Raw genomic sequence first — 10,230 nt, forward strand, 5'->3', positions numbered from 1 at the left:
TGTGCCTCTAGCTGATATAGAGGCGGGTCACATGCTCGGTCACATGCTGCACTGGCCAATCACAGCCATGCCATTAGGAGGCATGGCTGTGATGGCTTCCAAGTCACACAAGTAAAAGAAATGCTGATTGGCTGCCTTGCAGCGCGCCGTTACATAGCCGAACACCGAACCCGAACCCGAACTTTCAGAAAATGGTTCGGGTTCAGGTTCGGGTCTGGGTAAAAAAAAAAAACTAAAGTTCGGTACGAACCCGAACTTTACAGTACGGGTTCGCTCAACACTATTCAAAACATAAAATAGAATAGAATATTGACATCTTCTGAAATTTAGAATTCAAATAGAAAATAATAAAATAGAAATGATATGTAGCTGGCTTTGAAAATAGAATTTCGAAAATAGAATTTTGAAAATAGAATTTTGAAAATAGAATTTTGAAAATAGAATTTTGAATTTTAATAGAATAGAATAGAATAAAAGAGAAAGAATATAGCTGTTTTCAAAAATATAATTTTACATAGAATAGAAAAGAAAAAAAAAACATATAGACAACTTTCGAAAATTTAATTTTGAAATTCAAATTTCAACTTTAGAATAGAATTTGAATGACAAAGAAAATAATCTAGTTGTTGTTTGGAATTTAAATGTTGAATGTTGAATCTTGAATAAAATAAAATAGAAAGGCTCTAATGTCTTTATGTAATGTATAGTTTTTATTCTATTGTATTCAAAATTTGAAACTCACATTTCAACAATTTAATTTTAGAAGGTTACTATAGTCTTTGGGGTAGATTCAGGTACAATTGTGCTTTTTTTTGCGGAGGCGCAGGGCAACGTTTTTGCCCTGCGCCCCGCAAATTTACTGCGCTGCCCTTGATTCACGGAGCAGTAGCTCCGTAAATTGCGTGGGCGCGCCGGCAAAATGGCCGGCGCAAGCGCACGCAATTTAAATGATCCCGTAGGGGGCGGGAATCATTTAAATTAGGCGCGTTCCCGCACCGATCGTAGAGCGCATGCTCCGTCGGGAAACTTTCCTGACGTGCATTGCGGCAAATGACGTCGCAAGGACGTCATTTGCTTCAAAGTGAACGTGAATGGCGTCCAGCGCCATTCACGAATCACTTACGCAAACTATGTAAATTTCAAATTTCGCGACGCGGGAACGACGGGTATACATAGCAATGGCTGCCCCTGCTAATAGCAGGGGCAGCCTTACGCGAAAACCGCCGTACGGAAACGACGTAAACTGCGTACGCAGGGCTCGCGCAACGTTGTGAATCGGCGTTAGTATGCAATTTGCATACTATACGCTGAGCACAACGGGAACGCCACCTAGCGGCCATCGCAAGAATGCAGCCTAAGATATGCGGGCATACGAGCCTTATGCCAGTCATATCTTAGGCTGCAGTCGGCGTAATGAGGTTCCAGAATCAGGAGCACTTGTTACGCCAGGGCAAGTAAGCAATTGTGCTGTGTAACTATGGTTACACAGGCGCAATTGCTTCTTGAATCCACCCCTTTATATTTTATTCTGTTCTATTCTATCATTTTCTATTCAAAATTAGAATTTTGAAATATGGCTGCTATCGTTCAAAATTCAAATTTTACATTTTTAGTTTCTCAAGACAGCTATATTCTATCTATTTAACTGTGTTGTATTACATTCAAAATTTAAAGATTACATTTCGAATGATGGCTTTCTATTTTATTATATTCCATTATTTGGTATTCAAAATTCAAATTCTGAAATAAAAAATTTGAATGTTAGAAGACAGATATATTTTTTCTTTTTTTTTATTCTATTTGAAATACAAATTTTGGAAACCGGCTACATTCTTTCTACTTCATTTTTTCTATTTAAACATTTTACTTTAAAATTCACATTTTGAAGGTTAGTTATGGATTTTTTCTATTTTATTTTATTCTATTTCAAAACATAAATTTAAGAAGATGGCTATTTCCTTCTTTGTACGCTATTCTATTTAATTCAAATTTTGGAAGATGGTTATATTCTTTCTATTTCATTCAATTCTGTTATTTTCTATTCAAAATTCCTATTTCAAAATGTGAATTTTTTATTATTTTATAATTGAAATACAAATTTCTGAACATTTATATATTGGGGCAGATCCATGTAGCGCGGTGCATCTTCACGCCGGGCGTAGCGTATCTAAGATACACTACGCGGCCGTAACTTATTTTTTTTTTCAAATCCACAAAGAATGCGCGCCGTAAGTTACGGCGGCGTAGTGTATCTTTGGCGGCGTAAGGGCGCGGAATTCAAAACGATGTGATGGGGGCGTGTTTTATGTAAATACGTCGTGACCCGACGTAAACAAAGGTTTTTTTGAACGGCGCATGCGCCGTCCGTGGGGGGTATCCCAGTGCGCATGCTCGAAATTAAACTGGAACAAGCCAATGCTTACGACGGTGACGTCATTCTACGCAAATCCCTATTCTCGAACGACTTACGCAAACGATGTAAAAAATTCTAAATTCGACGCTGGAATGACAGCCATACAGCCATCGTAGATACGTTACACCGCTGCAGGTTTTCATCGCAAGTGCCTGATTCACATAGCACTTGCAATGAAAACCTACGCCGGCGGCCTCCGGCGTAAGCCTGCATAATTCAAAGGGGCGAGTGTCATTTAAATTAGGCGCGCTCCCGCGCCGGACCTACTTTTGAATTTCCCACCGTGCTTTGCGCGAAGTGACGTCATTTTTTCGAACGGCGACGTGCGTAGCGTACTTCCGTATTCCCGGATGTCTTACGCAAGAAGGAAAAAATGTTAAATTTTGATGCGGGAACGACGGCCATACTTTATACAGCACATACGTGTGCTGTGTAAAGTTAGGGCACCAAAAACGACGACTAACTTTGCGACGGGAAACTAGACTAGCAGCGACGTAGCGAACGCGAAAAACCGTTGTGGATCGCCGTAACTCCTAATTTGCATACCCGACGCTGGTTTACGACGCAAACTCCCCCCAGCGGCGGCCGCGGTATTGCATCCTAAGATCCGACAGTGTAAAAAAATTACACCTGTCGGATCTTAGGGATATCTATGCGTAACTGATTCTATGAATCAGTCGCATAGATACTTTGAGAGATACGACGGAGTATCTCTTTTGTGAATCTGGGCCTATATTCTTTCTATTTTGTTCTACTCCATTCTATTTTAATCTATTCAAATTTAGATTTTTGGAATACGGCTATATTCTTTCTATATAATTTAATTATATTCTAAATTTGAAATTCAAATATTGGAAGACAGTTATATTGTTTCATTTTATTCTATTTTATTATAATCCATTGTCTATTCTATTATTTTCTATTCTAATCTATTCTTTTTTCTATACTTTTCTATTGTTTTATTTTCTATTATATTCAGTTTTATTCTATTATTTTATATTCTATTCTATTATGTATATACTTTTTATTCTACTATATCCTATCATATCATATCATATCATATCATATTCTATTGTTTTATTTTCCATTTCATTCTGTTTTCTTCTTTTCTATTCTGTTTTATTTTACAATTGATTCTATTTCATTCAGTTTTATTCTACTCTACTCTATATACTATTTTTTTTTCTATTATATTATATTTTATTTGGTTTTACTCTATTATGTTCTATTATTTTAATATTCTGTTATATTTTATTCTTTAAAGCAGCCCAAGTAGGAATCATCATTGTTTTTTCTTCTAAACCTTAGTGTTATTACATTGGTCTACACCAGGGGTCTCAAACTCAAATTACCTGAGGGCCACAAGACAAGTTTTCATATGCCATGGGGGGCCGCATGCAAACTTTCAAACTTCAAAAACAACAGTACTGGTGTCAGCGAACACATTATTAACCCCCAGCACTGGTGTCAGCGAGCGCATTATTACCACCAGCACTGGTGTAAGTCAGGGTTTGACAAATTTGCTTGGAATCTAGGAGCCAGATAAAAAAGTTAGGAGCCAGAAAACGCACCCCGTCCCGACGAGCTTGCGCGCAGAAGCGAACACATACGCGAGCAGCGCCCGCATATGTAAACGGTGTTCAAAACAAACATGTGAGGTATCGCCGCGATTGGTAGAGCGAGAGCAATAATTCTAGCACTAGACCTCCTCTGTAACTTAAAACATGCAACCTGTAGATTTTTTTTAACGTCGCCTATGAAGATTTTAAAGGGTAAAAAAGTTTGTCGGCATTCCACGAGCGGACGCAATTTTGAAGCGTGACATGTTGGGTATGAATTTACTCGGCGTAACATTATCTTTCATAATATTTTAAAAAATGGGGATAACTTTACTGTTGTCTTATTTTTTAATAAAAAAAAGTGTAATTTTTTCCCAAAAAAGTGCGCTTGTAAGACCGCTGCGCAAATACGGCGTAACAGAAAGTATTGCAACGATCGCCATTTTATTCTCTAGGGTGTTAGGATAAAAAATATATATAATTTTTGGGGGTTCTAATTAGAGGGAAGAAGATGGCAGTGAAAATAGTGTAAAATGACATTAGAATTGCTGTTTAACTTGTAATGCTTAACTTGTAATACCAACGGCCACCACCAGATGGCGCCAGCTCACTTCTGCCCTGCCTGCGGGCCATTTATAACTGGTCCGCGGGCCGCAAATGGCCCGCAGGCCGGTACTTTGAGACCACTGGTCTACACATTTTGGGAAATTATCACCCTCTGAGATAAAATGTGATAATTCTTACATATTTTGATTAGATGAATTAGAAAACAAGTGATAAAGGTGCTGGTTGGATAAAGTTTTCCAGATATTTCACAATAAATATTTATACACAGAGGAGTATATTTCCCTACAAGGGGGGGAGGAGTCTGATGGTCATGATGTCTCGTAACTTCTCCACAAAGTACGGAGAACAATGAAAATGGCACCACATGGAAGTATAAATGTATCTTCACTGTGACACTAAAGATTATTACCTGACTGTAATTTATTCTTCTTTTATTACAAGGTACATTTGTCTTGGTCAGATCTACACCTCATACAGTTACATCTGGTGACTTGTGAAAGTGTCATTGCCGAACATTTCCAAGGGACAGTTGTGTGATATTTTCCCTCAGAAGACAAAATTAGACTTGTGCAATTTGTTTTGATCCAAATTAGTTTTTTAACAAATTTTGAGAAATTTGTTAATCCGGAAATATCCAAATGAATCATAGCAAATTTAAGATTTTTTTTCTGAATATTCGTAAATTTGAATATTTGAAAATTCCTAAATTCGGAAATTTGAAAATTAATAAATTGGTAAATTTGAAGATTTCGGAAGTATGAAATTTAAAAATCCGAAAACCCGAAAATTTGAAATTATGAAATAATAACGAATTAATAATAACTTAACTATTACTAACTATTAAATTATAGGTATTGGAATTTCCTTTCAAATTTGGCAGCTAGTGAACGTAACAAATACGAATTTATCCGAAGTTACAAATTATCCAAAACAATGAATGCCACATCTAAACAAAAGTAACAGGACAAATTAATAATAATAAATAATAATGATAATGATATTATTAATATTTATTAATTATTTGTTCTGTTCCATTTGTTTAGATTTCAGTTGGTTAATTCATAACTTCGGATAAATTTGTATTCGCCCCGTTCACTAACAGCCAAATTTGAAAGGAAATTCCAATACCTATCATTTAATAGTTAGATATTATTAGTTAGTTAGTTAGTTAAATAGTTAGATAGTTAGTTATTCTTTCAAATTTTTGGATTTCCTTTCTTATTTTCAGATTTTCAAATTTTTGAATTTATGAAATTTGAAATGTATGTATTTACAAATTTTGAAATTCACAAATTTATGATTTGTGATCATAATGAACGGCCCGATAGAAAAAAATAAAACAAAACATTTTCCGGCAGAGCACATGTCTAGACAAGACGCCTCCAAACTGTGTAAACAACACAGATAACTTCTGATACATTTGTGACAATGTTACATTTGCACCCCAAAAGTGACAGCAGTGGTAAATCAGGGGATCAGGACAAGAGTTGGGCCCCTCATTGTTGTTGCATTACATGTGCAACTTATCTGAGTCATTGGCTAAACAAGAAGAAAAATTCCATGCCTTTCCCAGTCCCAATGGTGTGGAGGAACCCACCAATCATAGAAGTGACTGATATTTTTTCATGGTTCCCCCAATTGTAAAAGGGATCTAAAAAAAATATCCAAACATTCCCTCTGCACTGCGTCTTTTACCCCATGGTGTATAATCGCACATCCCCCTCATAATTTTGAATTATTTTGATGCAATTTTGACCTGAAGTTGCATCTTGGAAACTGGAGCCAATGAATACTCAGGACTTTGTTTTCCTTTATTAGTGACACAATTCTGGTAACATTTTTCTACTTTAATGTCCTTTCCTTTCTACTCTTTGTAGTCCAATGTTATTGTAATATGTTTCTATTTCAAATTCAAATTCATTTGCAAATTTGTATAATTCATTTTATTATAATTTATTTCAGATTAGCTGACATTTGTTATGATTGTGTTTCAGAAATTCGAATCTCCAATTGATGAAAATTTTGTTGTGTAAATAAATGAATTGCACATGTCTAGTGTCTACATGGAAGACTCTCCTCAGTGCAAAACACATAAAGGTTCTCTTGGAGATCACAAAACAATCCCCTGAAGAAATCTCAGACTGTGAGGACCGAGATTCTCTCATCTGATGAAACCCAAATGGAAATGTTTGGCCTCAATTCTAAATGTTATGTCTGGAGGAAACCAAGCCGTGCTCATTACACATGTGTGATTTGTTTCGGTGTGAATACAAATTCCGACAAGATTTTGGTTATTCAGAGATTCGGTTGTATCTGAATCTCTGAATAAAATTGTGACAAATAGTAACACATTTTGTTGAAATTCATACAATTTAATTTTGTTTATTCATTTTGTAATGAATTCCAACTTTTCAGAACAATTACAATTCGGAACAGTTGAAAAATGATCGACCGATTCAAATTTAGTGAGAAGAATACCTTGTTGTTAAGAAGTGGGCCGGGAGGCCGTCCACCACGTCCTTAATAACCGATCACCCACTTACCTTCCCCACTGACATGTAGACAACAAAATGGCAGAAAAACAATAATGCTTAAAATAAATGGCGTGGGGTCCCCAAAAAAAACATACCAGGCCCTTATCCGAGCATACAGCCCAGCAGGTCAGGAAAGAGGGGGCCGAGCAAGTGCCACACCTCCTGAACCATACCAGACCACACGTCTTCAACATGGGGGTGCTTTGGGGTGAGGGGGCTCTGTTTTTGTCCCAATATAACCTAGCATCATGGAGCAATTCATTCTTAATTTCCTAATATAAACAATGTAGACATTAATCAGTGCTCAGCACTCTGCTCTCCCCTCCTCCTGTGTACCTGATCTGTGTTTACATTAGAGATTAGGGGCCAGATTCACGTAGAGCGGCGCATATTTAGATAGGCGTAACGCATGTTTATTACGTTTTGGCGGCTTAAATTTGTGACATAAGTGCCGTATCCACAGAGTATTTGCGCCCAAATTTGCGACAGCGTAACGTAAATTCCGAGGTGTAAGGCGGGGTAATTGAAAGTGGGAAGGAAGTGGGCGTGCTCCATTGAAATGAGCCGTGACCCCATGCAAATGAAGGGCCGGCCGTACTGCGCATGCGCGCATGGTTATGCACCTCACTGGGCATGCTCAGAACTCGGCCGCAGTCAGTGAGATAGGAACTAGTCCCGGCGTACTTAGTGAGATACGCCCTGTGTATAAATAGGCCCAGACAAACGCCCTTCCATTGCAAAAGTACATCCCTGTGTTTCCCTTCCTAAAGCGAGGTGATTTTGCTCTGTTGTCTGTGGCTGTGTGTTGGTTTGTGCAGGAGTGTAGTAGGTAAGAGTTATTGGAGAGTGTTAGAGGAGTTTGTATTAGGTGTTTTTTTGTTCTGAGTGTTTTTTGTGTCTGTTTTTTTCTGTGTGTTTTTTGGAGTCTGTATTAGCTGTCAGTTATTATTATTTTTTTTTGCTGTCTGATTTTTGTGTTTGTTTGTTCTGTGTATTTTTGTCTCTGTTTGTTCTGTGTATTTTTGTGTTTGTTTGTTCTGTGTCTTTTTGTGTCTGTTTGTTCTGTCTGATTGTTGTGTCTGTTTGGTGCTGATTGTTGTGTGGTGTTATGGCAAAAAAAGAGGAGAAAGCTGAACTTCTCGGTGCGTGAGAAGCAAATCCTCGCTAGGGCCATCACCCGATTTGGGCGATTTTTACATGGCCCTGAGAGCCGGGACACCCCCCCGGCCAGGAAGAAGGCAGCAAGTGGTGGGCCTGCCTGGCTTTGATTCCGAGGAGGACGTGAGGACAGGTATGTTTTTTCTTTTATCTGGTGAGTAGCATGTGTGGGTGGGGGAAGGGAATATGTGCCAAGTGTGTGGATCCTCCAAACTGTGTATGTTTTGTGTCATCCACAGATGGCCAGGAGGTTGCTGGGCCATCAGGCCAGTCTGCTCCATCCCCCGGACAACAGGCTGCAGAAGAGCCCCAAGAAGGGCAGGCATCCCCAGGGGAGGGGAGTGGCCACACCTCACATCATGAGGAGGTTGAGGGGGAGGAGGATGAAGGGGGAGGTTGTGGATGATCGGATGGACCTTGCCAGGGAAATCCTTTTGTCTTTGGATGTGGCTCCCCCTGAGGCTGGCAGCAGTCAGGCCTCCATCAGGGGTAGCCCCTCCCACTCCTCCCCCAACAGGGCTCCCCCCAAGGGTCTCTCTCTCCCCTCCTCCCAGGCCACAAGCCTCAGCTGCAGGCAGGAAGGCTACCCAGAAGAACAGGGGGGTGGCCAAGTTTCTGCCAGCAAATCTGCGGAGGGACCAGGCCCGACAGACACACCATCTGGGTCAGGTCACCCGGACTTTGGCCCAGATGGAGGACAGCCTGGGCTCCATTAAGGACTCAGTCAGTGAATTGAGCACAAACTCGTTGGCGGTCATAACTTGTTCTTGTGACCTGCAGACCGCCACAGCAGGCGTGGCCCTGGTGGTGAGTGCCCTGACCCAGGCTGTCCACGCAAATACCCAGGCTGTCCAGGCCAATACGGCTGCCCTCACTGTGTGCCTGAACAGGATAGCCGTGGCCTTGGAGGGCAGGCCAGCAGTTGGACAGACACCAGGGGAGGCTCCTCCTTCCCCTGCTCCCCCCCATGAGTCTCCCCTGGTTGGCCGTGGCCGGCCCAGGCATAGCTCATGCCGCCGCCGTTAATTTTGGGTGTACTTTTTTTTATTTATTTTTTATTCTATTGTGATTATGATTTGTTTTATGTGTATGAATGTGGGGGTGACATTCCTGATGAAAAAAGGGTGTCACCCTCATTTTTGGTGGAGTAGGTTCCCCAGGACCAGGGAGAAGTGATCCTAGGACCATGTGAATGGTGTATGAATGCACAGTGACATAATTGGAGCCTTGGTGTGGCGTTGCTGCTCCCTAGTACCATGCGGGGTACTTTGGTCTGATCCAATTCGATGAGGATGTGATGTGTCTGTGCTAGGGACCACAGTGGTGTGCATGCATGCATTCTAATTGTGCCATGATTAATGTGTGTGTTTACTGTGCAAAGATGCATTCTGTGAGGCGTCTCCTGGCTGCTGTTCCCTCAGAAGAGGGGGTACCCTCGGTTACTAAAGTCACTAGTATAGCTATGCGCATGGATGCCCCTGGCATGTTGGCATACAGATTGTTGTCCTGCAAGTGTGTGTGCTCAGCTCTTCCCTAACGGTGTTGCTTTAGCGGACATTTACACGGCTGGTGTAAAGTTAGGGCAGCTTTTATATGGTGTAACTTTCCGCCGTGAAACTAGCAGATGCGCACAGGGCGTAGCCTACGCCGCACAAGCGTACTTTTGTGGATCGCTGTATCTCCTTCATTTGCATATTTAACTAGCAAATCAATGGTGTGTCGACTTCTGCTGGAAACATTGATGATTAATTACTCCACAGTGTCTGTACCTACAGAGATGACTAGGAGCTTATCTGAACATCCTGAGTCCATTCAGTAGAATTAAGTGGGTATGGGCCCCCCGACATACTGATCAACACTGAAAAATTATGAATCTAACTTTGTGAAAGAGACAAAAAAGGAATCCAGCAGCACAATGAGAAATGTAATATTCAGAAATGCAAATTCATCAGGAAATTACATTCAACAAATATATATAACTGCATAAGGACCCAGGGTG

The sequence above is a fragment of the Rana temporaria genome, chromosome 1 (genome assembly GCF_905171775.1).
Source record: "Rana temporaria chromosome 1, aRanTem1.1, whole genome shotgun sequence".
NCBI lineage: Eukaryota > Metazoa > Chordata > Amphibia > Anura > Ranidae > Rana > Rana temporaria.